Source organism: Symphalangus syndactylus, chromosome 3 (genome assembly GCF_028878055.3).
Source record: "Symphalangus syndactylus isolate Jambi chromosome 3, NHGRI_mSymSyn1-v2.1_pri, whole genome shotgun sequence".
NCBI classification, from domain to species: domain Eukaryota; kingdom Metazoa; phylum Chordata; class Mammalia; order Primates; family Hylobatidae; genus Symphalangus; species Symphalangus syndactylus.
Genome location: NC_072425.2, coordinates 23,452,934 through 23,469,850, shown reverse-complemented (window position 1 = coordinate 23,469,850; position 16,917 = coordinate 23,452,934). Strand labels below are relative to the sequence as shown.

Below are 16,917 nucleotides of genomic sequence, written 5' to 3'. Positions count from 1 at the left end.
CCCTAAAAAGACCTATACGTGATTATTCATACTTGCTTTATCAGTAATAGCTAAAAAGTGGTAACAGCCCAAATGTTTAGGTGAATGATTAAACAAATTATGGTATAACCAGACAGTGGAATAATACTGAGTAATAAAAAGGAATGAAGTACCGATACATGCTACAACATAATTAAACCCCAAAATGATTATTCTTTGAAAGAAGCCAGGCAAAAAAAGAGCACATATGGCATGATTCTTTTTATATAAAATTCTCAAAATATCCACATAGGAAGGAAGTCAAAAAATAAAATACAATTCTTAAAATGTAAAACATGTAAACTATATAGTGCACATTTTTATGTTTTGGCTGCCCAGAATCTGAACACCCTTTTAAAGGAGGAATCCTAAATTTGAGAGGCAGCAGTATCCTTCTGTCCAGAATGGAAGTTGAAATAGAAATTTTCTCTTCCTACTTCTTGCAGCTAAAACATGGGCACATGACCCAAATTACCTGGCATGCTAAGGCCATGCTAATAAGATGGTACTACCCAGGACTACGTAAACTACCTGAGACTTTGACCCTTAAGGGGTCAGTTTGAGGTTATTTGAAGTGGAGTCAAGGATTAACATTACAGCGGATGTTTCCAAGAGTATGGAGGTCAGTAGTGAGATATTGAGTGTCAGGATGATGGGGTCAGAGTTGGTGTTCAAACAGATTATTCCTATGGCAGGATCTTATCTGTGCATTTCCTCCCTCAGATCCTATTTCTCTCTCTGCAACTATTTGTAAACACTGTGAGCCACTTCCTACTGTTCTGTAGTAGACATTACTATTACTCACCACTATCCAGTTCTCTCTTCCTTCCTAGCCATTGGTAGACTCCACTTACTAGCCCTCTTGGACTTGGGGAGGTGCATGTGATAAGTCCAGTTGAGGCACTGAAGAGCCTCTGCGTGATCCTCTAGTGTCTCTCCTGACATGGCGACCAGCAGCATTCCAGATAGTGGGCCTTCCATCATTCTGGGTCCCCAAATGACAATATGGAACAGACTTCCTGCCCCCAACCTTCACTGGCTCTGTAGGATGAGTAAGAAACTTTTCTTATGTGTGTTAGGCCACTAATATTTGGGAGTTTAATATTCTGATCCAATATCCAAGAATTTACCCATTCCATAAATTCTTTCTGTTTAGATGAATCAGGATTGGTTTCTGTGCCCTGACAAATTCAGTTGTTGGTACTATAGTGAGAATTGTAGGCAGCATAGAGATAGGAGTAATCTAGAATTGGTTATCAGGCCTTGTTTGGAGATAAAGGCAATTAAAAAATCATACTAGGAGCAAAGTCACCAAAATGGCAAAGAAGAAACAATCTGGCTTTACTGTCCCCCACAGAAAACCAAAAACAATATCCATTGCCAAGATTATCACTAGCAATATCTCAGAACTCAAAGTTGAGGCTTAGACAATCCGCAGGGCCACAGGGAAGTGAAAAACTTCGAGTATACTGTAAGAGAAATAGGCTTCTCCATCCGTGATACCCCTCCCGCAGTCTACCATGCACCAGGTATGGAAAGTTCTTCCCAGACTCATGGTTTCTACACTGGAAAAAGTGAGATTGAAGCCGGCAGCCAGCTTCACCATCACACTGGGTTCCCTTACAGGAAAATCATTCCTGCCTCATCTTACGGGAAGCATTGCGAGTGCCTTTAGGGAGAAAAACTCCTGAGGGCAGCTAGAAACAGAGAGCAGGCAGGAGTACTAACCCCAGCGCTCAAAATTCTGCTCTTTATCTCAGCCAAAGGAGATGCCAAATCAGAGTTGCTTTTCAGCAGCACCACGCTGTGGGAGGCACATGCTCCACAGGTCTTCTGGGCATGAACCCCTAGCCAGCCTTCCCACACATCTAGGGTATTCCCTTTAGAACTCTTTGCTCAATCTAGGACCAGCAGTGCTGTCTTAGTCTGTTTGTGTTGCTATAAACGAATACCCAAGGCTGAGTAATTTATAGAGAAAAGAGGTTTATTTGGCTCATGGTTCTACAGGCTGTATAAGCAGCATGGCACTGGCATCTGCCTCTGGTGAGGGCCTCAGCTACCACTCATAGCAGAAGGAGAAGGGGAACTGATGTGTGCAGAAATCACATGGCAAGAGAGGAGGCAAGAGAGAGAGGTAGGGAGGGGCCAGGTTCTTTTTAACAACTGGCTTTATAGCTTTCAAAGGAATTAACAGAGCAAGAAATCACTCATTACTATGAGGACCACACCAAGACATTCATGAGGGTTTTGCCTCCATGACCAAAACACCCCCAATTAGGCCCCATCCCCAACATTGAGGATCAAATTTCAACATGAGGTTTGGAGGGGCCAAATATGCAAACTATAGCAACTGTTCTGAATGTTTGTAAAAGCCGAGGCAAACCTGGGTTTAAGGCACCATCTTCTAGTCCTAAAAAGGAGGCAATGATCTGGGCTTAGGGAACTCACAGGCAGCTGCAAAGAACCTCTAAGGAAACATGCCATAGAGAGACCAAAACAAACCAAACAACAAAGATGGGAATAAATATCTAATTCCTCAATGTGAAGCCATAAACAAACATTTATAAGAAACAACAGCAAATGAAATCATGACCTCCCCAAATGAACAAAGCAAGGAGCCAGTGACCAACACTTACAAGAGGGTAATGTGTAAGCTTTACTATTAATTCTACTCAAGCAATTCCAATGAATTGAAGAGAAAGGAATACTTCCAAACTCATTCTACAGACCAGGATTACCCTGATACCAAAACCAGACAAGGACATAACCAAAAAAAGCAAACTAGAGGCCAGTATCTCTGATAAACATACATGCAAAAATCCTCAACAAAATGCTAGCAAACCAAATACAATAACACATTAAAAATATCATTCACCATAATCAAGTGGGATTCATCTCAGGGATACAAGGATGATTTAACATATGCAAATCAATAAATATGATACATAACATTAACAGAATCAAGAGCAAAAGCCATATGATCATTTCAATAGATGCTGAAAAAGCATTCAATGAAATTTAACATTCTTTATGAAAATAATTCTCAACTAACTGGGTATAAAAGGAACAAACCTCAAAATAATAAAGGCATGTATAACAGACATACAGTTAACATCATACTTAATGGGGGAAAATTAAAAGCCTTTTCTCTAAGAACACTGTCTCCTTTTCAGGAGTAGATGATACCTTAAGCCCAGGTTTGTCTCAGCTCTCGCAAACATTCAAAGCATTTGCTATGGTTTGGATATAGCAAGGATGCGTACTTCTACCACTTTTATTCAACATAGTACTGGAACTCCTAGCCAAAGCAATTAGGCAAGAGAAAGAAATAAAAGGCATCCAAATTGGAAAGGAAGAAATCAAAGTATCCTTGTTCACAGACAACATACCATATTTAGAAAAACCTAGACTTTTACCAAAAAACTGTTTTTGGCATCACACTACCTGACTTCAACATATATACTACAAAGCCATAGTAACAAACACAGCATGGTACTGGCATAAAAACAGAAACATAGACCAATGGAACAGAATAGAAAACTCAGAAATAAATGCACACGTTTATAACCAACTCATTTTTGACAGACACCAAGAACATACATTGGGGAAAAGGACAGTTTCCTCAATACGTGGTGCTGGAAAAACTGGATAACCATGTACAGAAGAATGAAGCTAGACCCCTCCCACCAAATAAAAAATCAAATCAAAATGAATTGAAGACTTAAATCAAAGACCTGAAACTCTGAAACTACTAGAAGAAAACCTTAGGGAAACACTTGAAGACATTGGTTTGTGCAAAGACTTTTTGGGTAAGATCTAAAAAGCATAGGCAGCAAAAGCAAAAATAACAAATTGGACCACGTGAAGCTGAAAGCCTCTGAACAGCAAAGGAAATAATTAACAAAGTGAATAAACAACTCCCAGAATGGGAGAAAATAATTGCAAACTATCCATCTGACAGGAGATTAATAACCAACATATGTAAGGAGCTCAAACAACTCAATAGCAAAAAAACCCAAACAATCCAATTTAAAAATGAGCAAAAGATCTGAGTAGACATTTCTTGAAAGAAGACATACAAATGGCCAACTGTTATATTTAAAAATGCTCAGCATCACTAATCATTAGGGAAATTCAAATCAAAACTACAGTGAAATATCATCTCACCTCAGTTAAAATGACTTATCAAAAAGACAAAAAACATTAGATGCTGATGAGGATGCAGAGAAAGGAGAATGCTCATACACTGTTGGTAGGAATGTAAATTAGTATAGCCACTATGGAAAATAGCATGGAGGTTCCTCAAAAAACTAAAACTAGAACTACCATATGATCCAGCAATCCCATTGCTGAATCCAAAAGAAAGGAAATCTTCTTCTGAATCCAAAAGAAAGGAACCCAAAGGAAAGGAAATCTTCTTTTGAATCCAAAAGAAAGGAAATCACTATATTGAAGTAATATCCATACTCCCATGTTTCCTGCAGCACTATTCACAATAGCCAAGATATTGAGTCAACCTGTGTCCAACAACAGATGAGTGGATAAAGAACAAGTGGTATAGATACACAATGGAATATTACTCAGCCATAAAAAAGAATGAATGCCTGTCATTTGTGGCAACGTGGATGGAACTGGAGATCATGTTAAGTGAAATAAGCTAGGCACAGAAAAATTTTACATGTGCTCACTCATATGTGGGTGCCAAAAAAATGGATCTCATGGAGGTAGAGAGTTGATTGGTGGTTATTAAAGGTTGAGAAAGGTAGGGGTATGGGAAGATGAAGAAAGGTGAATTAATGAGTACAAAGTACAAAAGTACAATTAAATAGAGGTAATAAGATCTAGTATTTGAAAGTACAGTCTGGTGGCTATAGTCAAAAATAATATATTGTAGCCGGGCTCAGTGGCTCACGCCTGTAATCCTAGCACTTTGGGAGGCCGAGGTGGGCAGATCACGAGGTCAGGAGATCGAGACCATCCTGGCTAACATGGTGAAACCCCGCCTCTACTAAAAATACAAAAAATTAGCCAGGCGTGGTGGCGGGCGCCTGTAGTCCCAGCTACTTGGGAGGCTGAGGCAGGAGAATGGTGTGAACCTGGGAGGCGGAGCTTGCAGTGAGCCAAGATTGCACCACTGCACTCCAGCCTGGGCGACAGAGCGAGACTCTGTCTCAAAAAAAAAAAAATAATAATAATATATTGTATAGTTCCAAATAGCTAGAAGAAAGTAATTGGAATGTTCCCAACATAAGGAAACATGTTTGAGATTACGGATATCCCATTTACCCTGATTTGATCATTATACAGTGTATGCATTTATCAAAATATTACATGTACCCCCTAAATATGTACAACTATTATGCATCAATAAAAAATCACATTAGTATTAAAAAATAAGTATCTAGAAGCCTGAGGAATATAGTAGTAAACAGCTAATTAAATTATCCCTGCAGTCACATGAAGAAGGTCATTATTGAAGCCAAAGACTTTTGGCATGCTGTGGTTTGAATGTGTCCTCAGATTTCATGTGTTGGAAATTTAATCCCCAAATTCGTATATGAAGGTGGGGCCTTTGGGAAAAAATCAGGATTAGATAAGGCCATCAGGTGAGGCCCTCTGATGAGAATGGTAGCTTTATAAGAAGAAAAGAGAGGTCTGAGCTGGCAAGCTCTTGACCTCTTTCCATATGATGTCCTCCACCATGTTATGATGAGCAAGAAGGCCCTCACCAGATGCCAGCCCCTCTACCTTGGGCTTCCCAGCCTCCAGAACCATGAGCTCAATAAAATTCCACTCTTTACAAATTACCCAGTCTGTGGTATTCTGTTATAGCAACAAAAAATGGACTAAGGGCAATTATGGTTTTTGCTATAAAAATATACAATGATTATGACAACAATGATGACAGCTACCACTCATATAACTCTTACTATGTGCCAGCCACTGTCCTAAGAACTTTGTATATATTAATGAAATAAAGGACATAAATAAATCAAGAGCCAACAGACAGATTAAATGGCTGCATCTCATGGTACTAGAGAGCTTAAATAAAAAGCACAAATTTGAAGTCAAAGTGTCCTTTGCAGAAGCTGCATCCTTCATGTCTTTTGGCCTTCCTCTCCCCCTCTAGCCCTAGGGATGGTTGCAGCTTCTCAGTTTCTTCACTGTCCCTTTTAGCTTCTTATCAATTCCATCATCTGTGTAACCAATTTTCACACGAGAATCTCTCATTTGAAATACCCATATTTTCCTGATTGGACCCTTATTTGATATAGTTTCTAGTACTAGGAGTTTTCTGTTATCAGCCTTTGCTGTATAACAAACCACCCCAAACCTGAATGGGTTAAAGCAACAATGCTTTAGCATTTCTCATGAATCTATGGGTCATTTGTGTGGTTCTGTTGATCTGGGCCAGGCTCAGCTAATCTCAGCTAGGGAGCACTCATGGTAGGTCGGTTGGAGATGTGCTGGTTCACATAACTAGCTGTTGGAAAACTGTCATCTGGGGGCAATGCAAAAGGCCATGGATAATAATGGCCATTTATGCAAACTACCAAAAGCCCCGAGAAATAGACCCTCACAATAATTCTAGGATTGCTCACTTATTTGAGTTGGAATACCATGGCACCTCCTTAAAAAGTAGAATAGGGTAACTAGAAATGTTTGGCATGTAGTAGTAGCATAGTTATTAAAATTATCTTATCACCTGTAGTTGTTTGGGAGGAAATGTCAATTGAAGGAAAGACTTTGCGACATTAAGTAGCTTCTGTACTCCATTGTGGTTATAATGAGTGCAAGGTCTATAGGATGGAACTCCTGCTTCTGATTGTCCTAGAGAGCTTATATAAGTAAAATAACAAGTCTAGAAATTTAAACTCTCACCTCAAAGCATGGACACAGAACCAGATGACTTTTATGGTGCTATTTTATTTGCGAGTGTGTGCGCATGTCCCTTTTAGCTCCTTAGCAATTTCACAAGGAATTCCATGTGTGGCCATACTCACACATGGCTGAGGATAAAACCCAGAATATACTTGTGTGATGTACATAAGTAGAATGAAATTCGAATATACAAAATATTCTATATTCTAAAAATCTCCTTTGTTAAAGTTAGAGAATTGGGAAAGACTAGGACCCTCATGTGGGATGAGAACATTTGGGTGGATTCAGATGAATCTGAGAACTTGAAATTCTAAATCTTGAGGTTCCCTTGTCAGTGGAAACAACTCCTCCTAATATTCTGAGGAAATAAGTCTTTCCCTGCTTATAGAGGCTCTTATGATCCCATCCAAGATAGCTGATTTATAGGACGATGCCTATTTTCATTACTTGTAGACTTAATACCTAGAGTTAGACACAGCATGCCCCAGGGAGAGAATTCAAGATCTGCTCCAATAGTACATTAAAAGAATTTCAAGCTCTTGCTAATTTATATTAGTAGGGAAACACATGTGGGAATGGATTATAAGACTGTTAGACTAAGATAAATGGAATATAATATTGGATTGAGCTGAAGTTACTAAAACAGGGACATTTACCTGAGATTCTGGATTTAGTATGTTATCTTACTAGTGGTTCTAAGCATTTTCTTGGTTGTTAAACCAAAATTTGAATTCAGTGGTAGTCCACAATTAATGAGATTGAGATGCTGTAACTTCCCTGGCATTATGTGAGAAGTCCAAAGGTTTAGTTAGGGAGACAAGAATATTGGAGTGACTGAATTTATTATGTTCAGTCCATTCCCCTTCCCGCTGTGTTCTTTGGTTGCGGGTGGGACTTAGAGGACATTTTTCTTCACCAAGTCCTTAAGAAATGAATCAGTGTGAGGAGATACTAAAATAGACTCTGATTTAAATAAAAATGATATGTTTCTATATTACTGGAAAAACTCTAGGCCTGGTCAGCAGAAATGTAACTTGAGTTGCCACAGTAAGTTATGGTCTCTTGCTATGTTCCCACACCTAAGTCAGTTTTCAGAACTTGAATCCCTTGATTGAAGGGAGGCTATGTCACCTTGAGGGAGGACCTGTGGTTATTTGCTAGGACACCTATGTCCTTGGGGGAAATGTAGAATGGACACTAGTTCTGGGTTGACAATAATTTCTAGGGGCTAGAAATGCTGTTGTGGTCTACTGAAGAGAGTGAAGACTTATGGAGAATAGGGGATAAATTGTGCCCTCAATTTATCTCACAGTGACCCCAGTATATAAGAGCCACTGTGTGGTTTTTGCTCTAGTTCCTGAATATATGGTTGGAGTATTTATACTTAGCAACTGGTCAACTATTTACATCTGAACTTGACCCATGGAGAAATGGTTAATACAGTAAAAAGGGCCAAATGGAAGCCAATGGAAAAGGCTCTCCTACTAAAACAGCAAATCAAAATTAATAGCACCTCCCTGTGGAAATTGTAATTGTGAAGATTAGTGCTACCATTTAAAGACTTGAATATTGTGGGCTTTTGGTTCCTAGCACTTGCCTGCTTAGCCAGTATAAAACCCAGATGGAGTCGGAGAATGCCTGTGAATCACTGTAAAGTAAATTAAGTGCTGACTCCAATGGCAGCTACTTTTCCAGTTGTATCTTTGCTCGAGCAAATTAGCATAGTCCTTGGTATTTGGTATGCAGCTGGCAAATATGTTTTTCCCTATATTGATTAGTGAGGATTATCAAAAGCAGTTTGCTTTCACCTGGCAGAGACATCAGTAAACTCCAGAGGTATGTGAACTCTCCTATGTTGTTGTAATACAGTCCACAGGGTCCTTGATCATCAGAACAGCTCATAGGATACTATTGTTAGCAACAAGCTGATTGGATCTTTTGAGCAGAAGATAGCAAGAGTCATAGTTGTCATTCTAACACAACTGTATACAAAGAGGTGGAAGAAAAACCCCATAGAAATTTAGGGGCCTGACAATCAACACTATGTCTAAGCAGCATGTAGATATATTGCTCTAGACAAGCAAGTTCCTGTGCCTTGCACCACTTTCAACTAAATCAGAGGCACAATGCTCAGGGGGACTGTGGCTATTGGAGGTGACATATACTGCATTTGGGTGTGCCACTCTTATTTACTGAGCAACTGGTAACCATTCCAATTTTGAGTGAGGCCCAAGACAAGAGAAGGGTCTACTTAAAGTCCAGTTTGTAGAGCAAGGTCTGTGCCACTTAGCAGACTCAAGTGGCAAATACAGCCACTGGGTGAGGCATTTTGCATGACCCAGGTAGAAGATGAATGCCTGATACATAAGAAATTTACTTGAGCTATGACTCTTCTGAACACCATGAACTTAATGCTGTGTGATCCAACAAACTAAAAGCTTGGTGTATGCATCTGCAATCCATGAAATGGAAGTGGTTTATATGAGATTGGAGTTGTGCAGATTGGTAAATTGGTGACAAGAAAGTCCAGGGACCTTTATGGGCTTCTGAAATAGGCAGAGTGTGAGGATATATGTATCACATGAAAATGCTCACCAAAGGGCAATCACAGCAAGGAAGCTCTCAATTTAATCAAGTCGATGAGATAATCTATTCTGTGACTGAGTTCAGTCAGCCTTTTTCTACAGCCACCACAGTATTTGCTCAATGGGCCTATATACAAAGTGGCATTGGTGCAGGGATGGAAGCTGTGCCAAGGCTCAGTAAGATAGATTTCGTCTCGTCAGTGATGATCTGGCTATCCCCACTGCTAAACGCCCAATCTGCCAACAGCAGAGACCATGGTGGCATATTGGTTACCTTGGATCTTTTCCATCATGTAAAAGTAAGAAATTTGTCCCCCAATAAAAATATATTTGGTAGAGATTTGCCTTCCTTTCTTACAGTTCTTCTGCCAGGACGACCATTTGCAGCTTTATCCATTGCCTCAGACTAAAGAGGCTTTATCCTTTGCCTCAGACTAAAGAGATACATTTTGCTGTGGAGTAAGTGCAACAATAGACTCACACCCACGGAGTCCATTGCTCTTACCATGCAACTCATCACTGGAAGCAGGTCACTTTATGAAATGGTGAAATGGCTTGCTGAAGATTCTGTTACAATGTGAGCTGTGAGACAACACTCTGTGTGGTTGGATGCTGTCCTAAAGTATGTGGGATATGCCTTAAAATAGTGGCTACTATGTCATACTGTCTTCTCCATAGGCAGAATGCATGAGGAAGAGGCGTGAGGCCCTCTTTTACAATTACACCAAATAACCCAATGGCGTCATTTTTGTTTCCATCTCTTCAAGCTTGGGTTCAGTGGGTTTGGAGGCCCTAGAGCCTCAGAAATAAATGTATTCACCAGGAAACAGAATCATCATTCCGTTGATTGGAAGTTGAGGCTTCCCCTTGGACATTTTGTATTCTCATCATGCTGAATCAACAGCCAGAGGAGTTCTCTGTATTGGTTCAGGGGACCCAATTATCAAGGGTCCAAAATTATCAAGAAGAAAGTTGGTTGCTACTATACAATAGTAGAATGGGGCTATATTACAGCTCAAGGTGTTCACTGGGGGCCTCCTACTACAATTTTATCCAACAGCCATTGTTAAGGGAAAACTGTGGCAATCCAATAAAGACTCACCAAAGGCTCAGGTCCCATAGGGAATACAATTATGCCATTCCACCAGGTAAAGGACAGTCTCTAGCTGAGCTTTTAGCAGAGGGAACATGGAATGGGTGGTGAAAGAAATGTGATAAATATGAACTTGATCTTGTGACCAGTTATGGAAATGAGGACTGCAGCAGGCATGCATATTCTTCTTATTTATATATTATAAACATAAATATATATTTCTATATGTTAGTCAATTATCTATTTTATTTTTTCCTTCTATTATTTTAAAATGAGGAATGTTAGTTATTTTTGTGAAAGTTGTCAGGATCAAAATGGAGTCACTTGTGTCAAACCCTAACAACAACAAAAAGCCAGAAGGCTGACAAGAGAGGGCCCTCATGCACACATGCCTATGATAAGAATGATTACAAAGACTCTCTGAAGAGCTCTTACACACAGTTTGCTACATGAGTCACAAGGACAGTTAGCCAGATGCACAAGAACACTTGTCTTATATACCAATAATGAACTGGTATTAGCTCCTGCAATAAGCCCCTGTAACCAAAGTTATCTTTGTTTCAGAACAAATTATGTATACTTTTCCCTTTTACATTTAAAGGCATCCCCTTGCCTCAACATCTTTCGATATGCCTTTGGGCTCCATAGCCTATATATCCCAGATTTGCAAATGCTCTGCATACTCCTGAAAAAACGTATTATCTGTGGAGAATCTCTCTCTGTTATTTACACTGATATTCTTTTATTAGTTTAGATTAGAGTTCACAAAACTGTGAGGAGCCAAGTACAGTTCTGTTGGAGAGGAACTCACTTCATGTGGGCTTCCTGGACATGGTGAGAGACACTATGTCAGATGGTACTTTGTGTTCCACCTTTTTGGGAAGAGAGTGTCCATTTGTGCAGAAATTAATTGAATTCTAGTAGGTGGAAGCACTAAGTCATTTTATGAAAGTTAAGTATGGATAGAATGGTAAAAATGGGTGCTTTGTGGCACAATGATTGAACTGTAGTAGCCATTTGCCTGTTTACTCTTGAATCTTCCATTTTTTCCTGTGCTCTGCTCAATGTAGCAGAGGTCTATATTACCCAGACTCCCTTGCTCTCTGATGATTGCTGAAAAATACTGACAGAAGAGAGGAGGGTAGGAGGAGCAGAAAAGCCTGGATGTCCCCTCCACACCCTCACTATGGGTACCATATCAATTAGTAGCTGAAACTCCTCTCTCTTTTGTGTCACCTCATGCCAGGTAACTTCTGCTAGGTTCTAGCTCTTTCTAGACACCCTACATTTTTCTCCTTCAACTTTCAGGATATTATTGCTTTTATTTAAAAATAATTTTTATTTAAAAATTATGGGTTGCCTCTTCTCCCTTGTATCTCTCCCAAGCTCTTTTATCACCTTCATGTCCAATTCCCTAAATTAAATCCACACTGTTTGAAATACCTAGAATAGTAGTTTCTGCTTTACTAGCTAGACTCTGACTATTGATAAGATGTGTGTGTGCATCTACAACCATCTGATCTTTGGCAAACCTGACAAAAACAAGAAATGGGGAAAAGATTCCCTATTTAATAAATGGTGCTGGGAAAACTGGCTAGCCATATGTAGAAAGCTGAAACTGGATCCCTTCCTTACACCTTAGACAAAAATTAATTCAAGATGGATTAAAGACTTAACATGTTAGACCTAAAACCATAAAAACCCTAGAAGAAAACCAAGGCAATACCATTTAGGACATAGGGATGGGCAAGGACTTCATGTCTAAAACACCAAAAGCAATGGCAACAAAAGCCAAAATTGACAAATGGGATCTAATTAAACTAAAGAGCTTCTGCACAGCAAAAGAAACTACCATCAGAGTGAACAGGCAACCTACAGAATGGGAGAAAATTTTTGCAATCTACCCATCTGACAAAGGGCTAATATCCAGAATCTACAAAGAACGTAAACAAATTTACAAGAAAAAATGAAACACCCCCATCAAAAAGTGGGCAAAGGATATGAACAGACACATCTCAAAAGAAGATATTTATGCAGCCAACAGACACATGAAAAAATGCTCATCATCACTGGTCATCAGAGAAATGCAAATCAAAACCACAATGAGATACCATCTCACACCAGTTAGAATGGCTATCATTAAAAAGTCAGGAAACAACAGGTGCTGGAGAGGATGTTGAGAAATAGGAACACTTTTACACTGTTAGTGGGACTGTAAACTAGTTCAACCATTGTGGAAGACAGTGTGGTGATTCCTCAAGGATCTAGAACTAGAAATACTATTTGACCCAGCCATCCCATTACCGGGTATATACCCAAAGGATTATAAATCATGCTGCTATAAAGACAGATGCACACATATGTTTATTGCAGCACTATTCACAATAGCAAAGACTTGGAACCAACCCAAATGCCCATCAATGATAGAATGGATTAAGAAAATGTGGCACATATACACCATGGAATACTATGCAGCCACAAAAAATAATGAGTTCATGTCCTTTGTAGGGACATGGATGAAGTTGGAAACCATCATTCTGAGCAAACTTTCACAAGGACAGAAAACCACATACCGCATGTTCTTACTCATAGGTGGGAATTGAACTGTGAGAACACTTGGACACAGGAAGGGGAAAATCACACACTGGGGCCTGTCGTGGGGTGGGGGTAGGGGGGAGGGATAGCATTAGGAGAAATACCTAATGTAAATGACGAGTTAATGGATACAGCACACCAACATGGCACAGGTATACATATGTAACAAACCTGCACATTGTGCACCTCTACCCTAGAACTTAAAGTATAATAATAAAAAAAGGAATAAAATAAAATAAAACTGGGCCGCAATCCTTGTACCATATACAAGAACCAACTCAAGGGATTAAAGACTTAAATGTAAAACCTAAAACTACAAGAACCCTGAAAGACAACCTAGGCAATACCATGCAGAACATAGGCATGGGCAAAGATCTCACAAAGATGCCAAAAGGAATTGCAGCAAGAGCCAAAATTAACAAATGGGATCTAATTAAACTGAAGATATTCTCCACACAAAAATAAAATGTCAATAGAGTAAATAGACAACTTATAGGATGGAAGAAATCTTCTGCAAACTGTACATCTGAGAAAAGCCTAATATTTGGTATTTATAAGAAACTTTAACAACTTTATGAGAAAAAAAAACCCCACAAAAAAGCAGGTAAAGAACATGAACAGACATTTTTTGGAAGTAATAATAATAAAACAAGTTTTTATTATTCCTTCTTTGAAATGGAGGTAAAATACATATAAATAAAAGCACAGATCTTATGTATTTGCTTGAATGAGATTTGACAAACACGTACATGTGATTGCACAACGCCTAGATGAACATATGGAACATTCATTTTACCTTAGGCTCCTTTCAAATTCAGTTCCAGTTCTTCAGGGGTAAATGTTATACTGACTTCTAGAAACTCATACTCACCTGTTTTTAATCCTTATATAATAAAATTTTGTAATAACATAAAATAAATAAATTTTAGGACTTTTTCTATTTCTGTGAAGAATTTTATTAGTGTTTTAATAGGGAATTACATTGAATCTGTTGACTGCTTTGGGGAGTATGGACATTTTAACAATATCGATTCTTCCACTCCATTAATATGGAATATCTTTTAATTTTTTTGTGTTCCCTTCAATTTTTCTCATCAATGTTTCATAGTTTTTATTATAGAGCTCTTTCACTTCTTTTGTTAATTTCTAAATATTTAATTCTGTGTGTGGGTATTGTAAGTGGGATTACTTTTTTTCAGATTCTTCACTGTTGGCATGTGGAAATGCTACTAATTTTTGTATGTTGATTTTGTATGCTGCAACTTTACTGAATTTATCAGTTCTAATCATTCTTCGATGGAGTTTTTAGATTTTTTCAAATATAAAGTCATATCATCTGCAAAAAAATTATAGCCATAAACTTTCCAAATTTGATTTAAAATTAAATTATAAACTTACAGATCCAAGAAGTTTAGCAAATCCCCCGAGAAATAAAAATACTAAAGAAACCGCACGTAGGAAACCACAAGGCAGATTGCTGTATTTTGTGCCAGTGGTTCTCACACTTTGCTGCATACTATTATAGAATCACCTGGGAAGCTTGTAAAAATCCCAGTGTCCAGGCTTCACCCCATGCCACCTGACTTAGAATCTCTGAGTGGGGCCCCAGGCATCAATATTAGCTCTCCAAGTAATTCTAGGGTACAGCCAAGTTTGACAACCAGCATTTCATGCCCCCTATCTCTGAGAAAGAGGCATTAACTCCTGCAAGCAATGTTCCACACATGTGGGTGTCCAGCTGCTTGCCATTTACCTGATAAAGGTAAAATAAGTGAGCTTTTAGTGGGTCCCTGGACAAGCTCTTTACCTGGTCCAGGCTGCCACAGCCCTTACGACCAGTCATACTTTACATATTTCAATGGGTCTGAAGTAGACTGGAATGGTGGTTGAAGAATGTGGCTAGCTTTGATTGGAAACTTACAGCAGAGGCCCACTGAATTCCAGAGCAAGGAACCATCATTTTCCTCTTTTAAATAAGAGTTACTACAATTTTCCCTTCTCTTTCTTCCTTGTCTCTCACTGTAGTGTGTTCGGATATGAGCTAAACTTGCCGTTTATGTCACAGATTGCAGAACAGTCAGACAAGCTGTCTAAAGGATCAAAGGAGAAATGGTTACTATCTGGAGAAGTAGACTCTAAGTAGCCTGGCCTCTGACATTATCTGTGGATTCAGTGGTCTGGTAGGAGAAGGGGCTGTGCTGGAGTAGTATATAACATTTTTGGATCATGGTAGAAGGGAATATTTTGAATGTATGGGAAGAAGTGATTGACAGCTAGACAGCCATAAGTGGAAAGTGGTAGATACTTTTAGAGGGTAGATACCTAGCTCACAACAATATGTGCTTCTCTGAGAACTGCCCATAGTGTACTCATTCTCCAGTAAACATACTCCAGGACACAGCTGCTCGGAGCAGGAGTGGTGTTGTGACTTTTGAATTTTCTTTCCTAGGAATTTAGAATTTTGAAGGAGGAAACCCTGAGACTGGAGATAGTTGGAACTGAGTCATATTAATGGCAGACCTCTAGGGAGAGTCCACACTTTTCAGTTGCAGAGGCCCCTAAGCTTTCCTGGTTCTTACTCATGGCCTGGTTGCAGTGATATACTGGTAAATTTTTAACAACTGACACTTTAAAAAAGGAAAGAAAGAAGGAAATTAAGGAAAGGAAAAAGAGCCCTGGTTTCTAGTGTTTGTTGACTCCCATGGTTTAAATACTCCCACCACAGCCTATTATCACAGTGATGTCACTGAACAGGGAGTTGGGAAGTATTGTCTATAATAGACTCGCACAAGCCAGTATGAGCTGGCTTCAGCACACCGCTGTTCCCCTGTCAATTCTCCCTTGTATTCACAGAATTCTCCAGTAGTCTCCCAGTAAACTCCTTTTGGGGTTGAGATAGCTAAGGCTTATTTTAACTAATTGTTAAACTCATTTATTTTTACTAATAAGGCTTTTTTTTATAGCCACATCCTTTAAATATTAATTGCCATTTTCATTTGTATGCAAAATTAACATCTATTTCTACAAATGTGCAGTGTCTTCACCAGCTCCGGAAAAGAATATTTTTAATCACTGCAGTCGCTTAGGATAACAGGGTTATCTTTGGAAATTCCTGCCCTCTCGTGTCCAGTATACAGAACTACTTTTGTGTTCTCTAAAGCTGTGAATGTTAGCAGACAACCAGGAGGTGAGTTAGAGGCTCCTGATGGCAACAGGGGACTATTCCCTATTCCCAGGGTATAGACGGGCGAGTGTAATGCATATCAGTTCCCAATGTTTGTTTATTAATGAAGTCCAAGAAACTCGGTACTAATGACATGTTGAGCTAGATAATTCTTTGTTGTAGGATGGTTTTTTGTTTTTTTGTTTTGTTTTGTTTTGTTTTGTTTTGATTTTGGAGACAGAGTCTCGCTGTCACCCGGGCTGGAGTGAGTGCAGTGGCACAATCTCAGCTCACTGCAATCTCCGCCTCCTTGGTTCAAGTGATTCTCCTGCCTCAGCCTCCTGAGTAGCTGGGATTACAGAGGCCCACCACCACACCTGGCTAATTTTTGTATTTTTAGTAGAGACAGGGTCTCACCATGATGGCCAGGCTGGTCTTGAACTCCTGACCTCACGTGATCCACCTGCTTTGGCCTCCCAAAGTGCTGTGATTACAGGCGGGAGCCACTGTGCCCGGCTGGTTTTGTTTTGTTCCGTTTTTAAGACAGGGTCTCACTTCGTTGTCCACGTGGGAAAGCAGTG

General features: G+C 39.3%; 1 long non-coding RNA gene across 3 annotated transcripts in view; it reads left to right on the top strand.

Moving 5' to 3' along the window:
- The window catches only part of LOC134736174 (uncharacterized), a 96,524-nt gene extending 80,107 nt beyond the window's left edge, over positions 1-16,417 (top strand). For all 3 annotated transcript variants that reach the window (XR_010119982.1, XR_010119984.1, XR_010119986.1), the window contains one exon: positions 16,209-16,417. This is a non-coding gene — a long non-coding RNA (uncharacterized lncRNA). The remainder of the gene's footprint in view (positions 1-16,208) is intronic.
- The last annotated feature ends 500 nt before the right edge of the window (positions 16,418-16,917 follow it).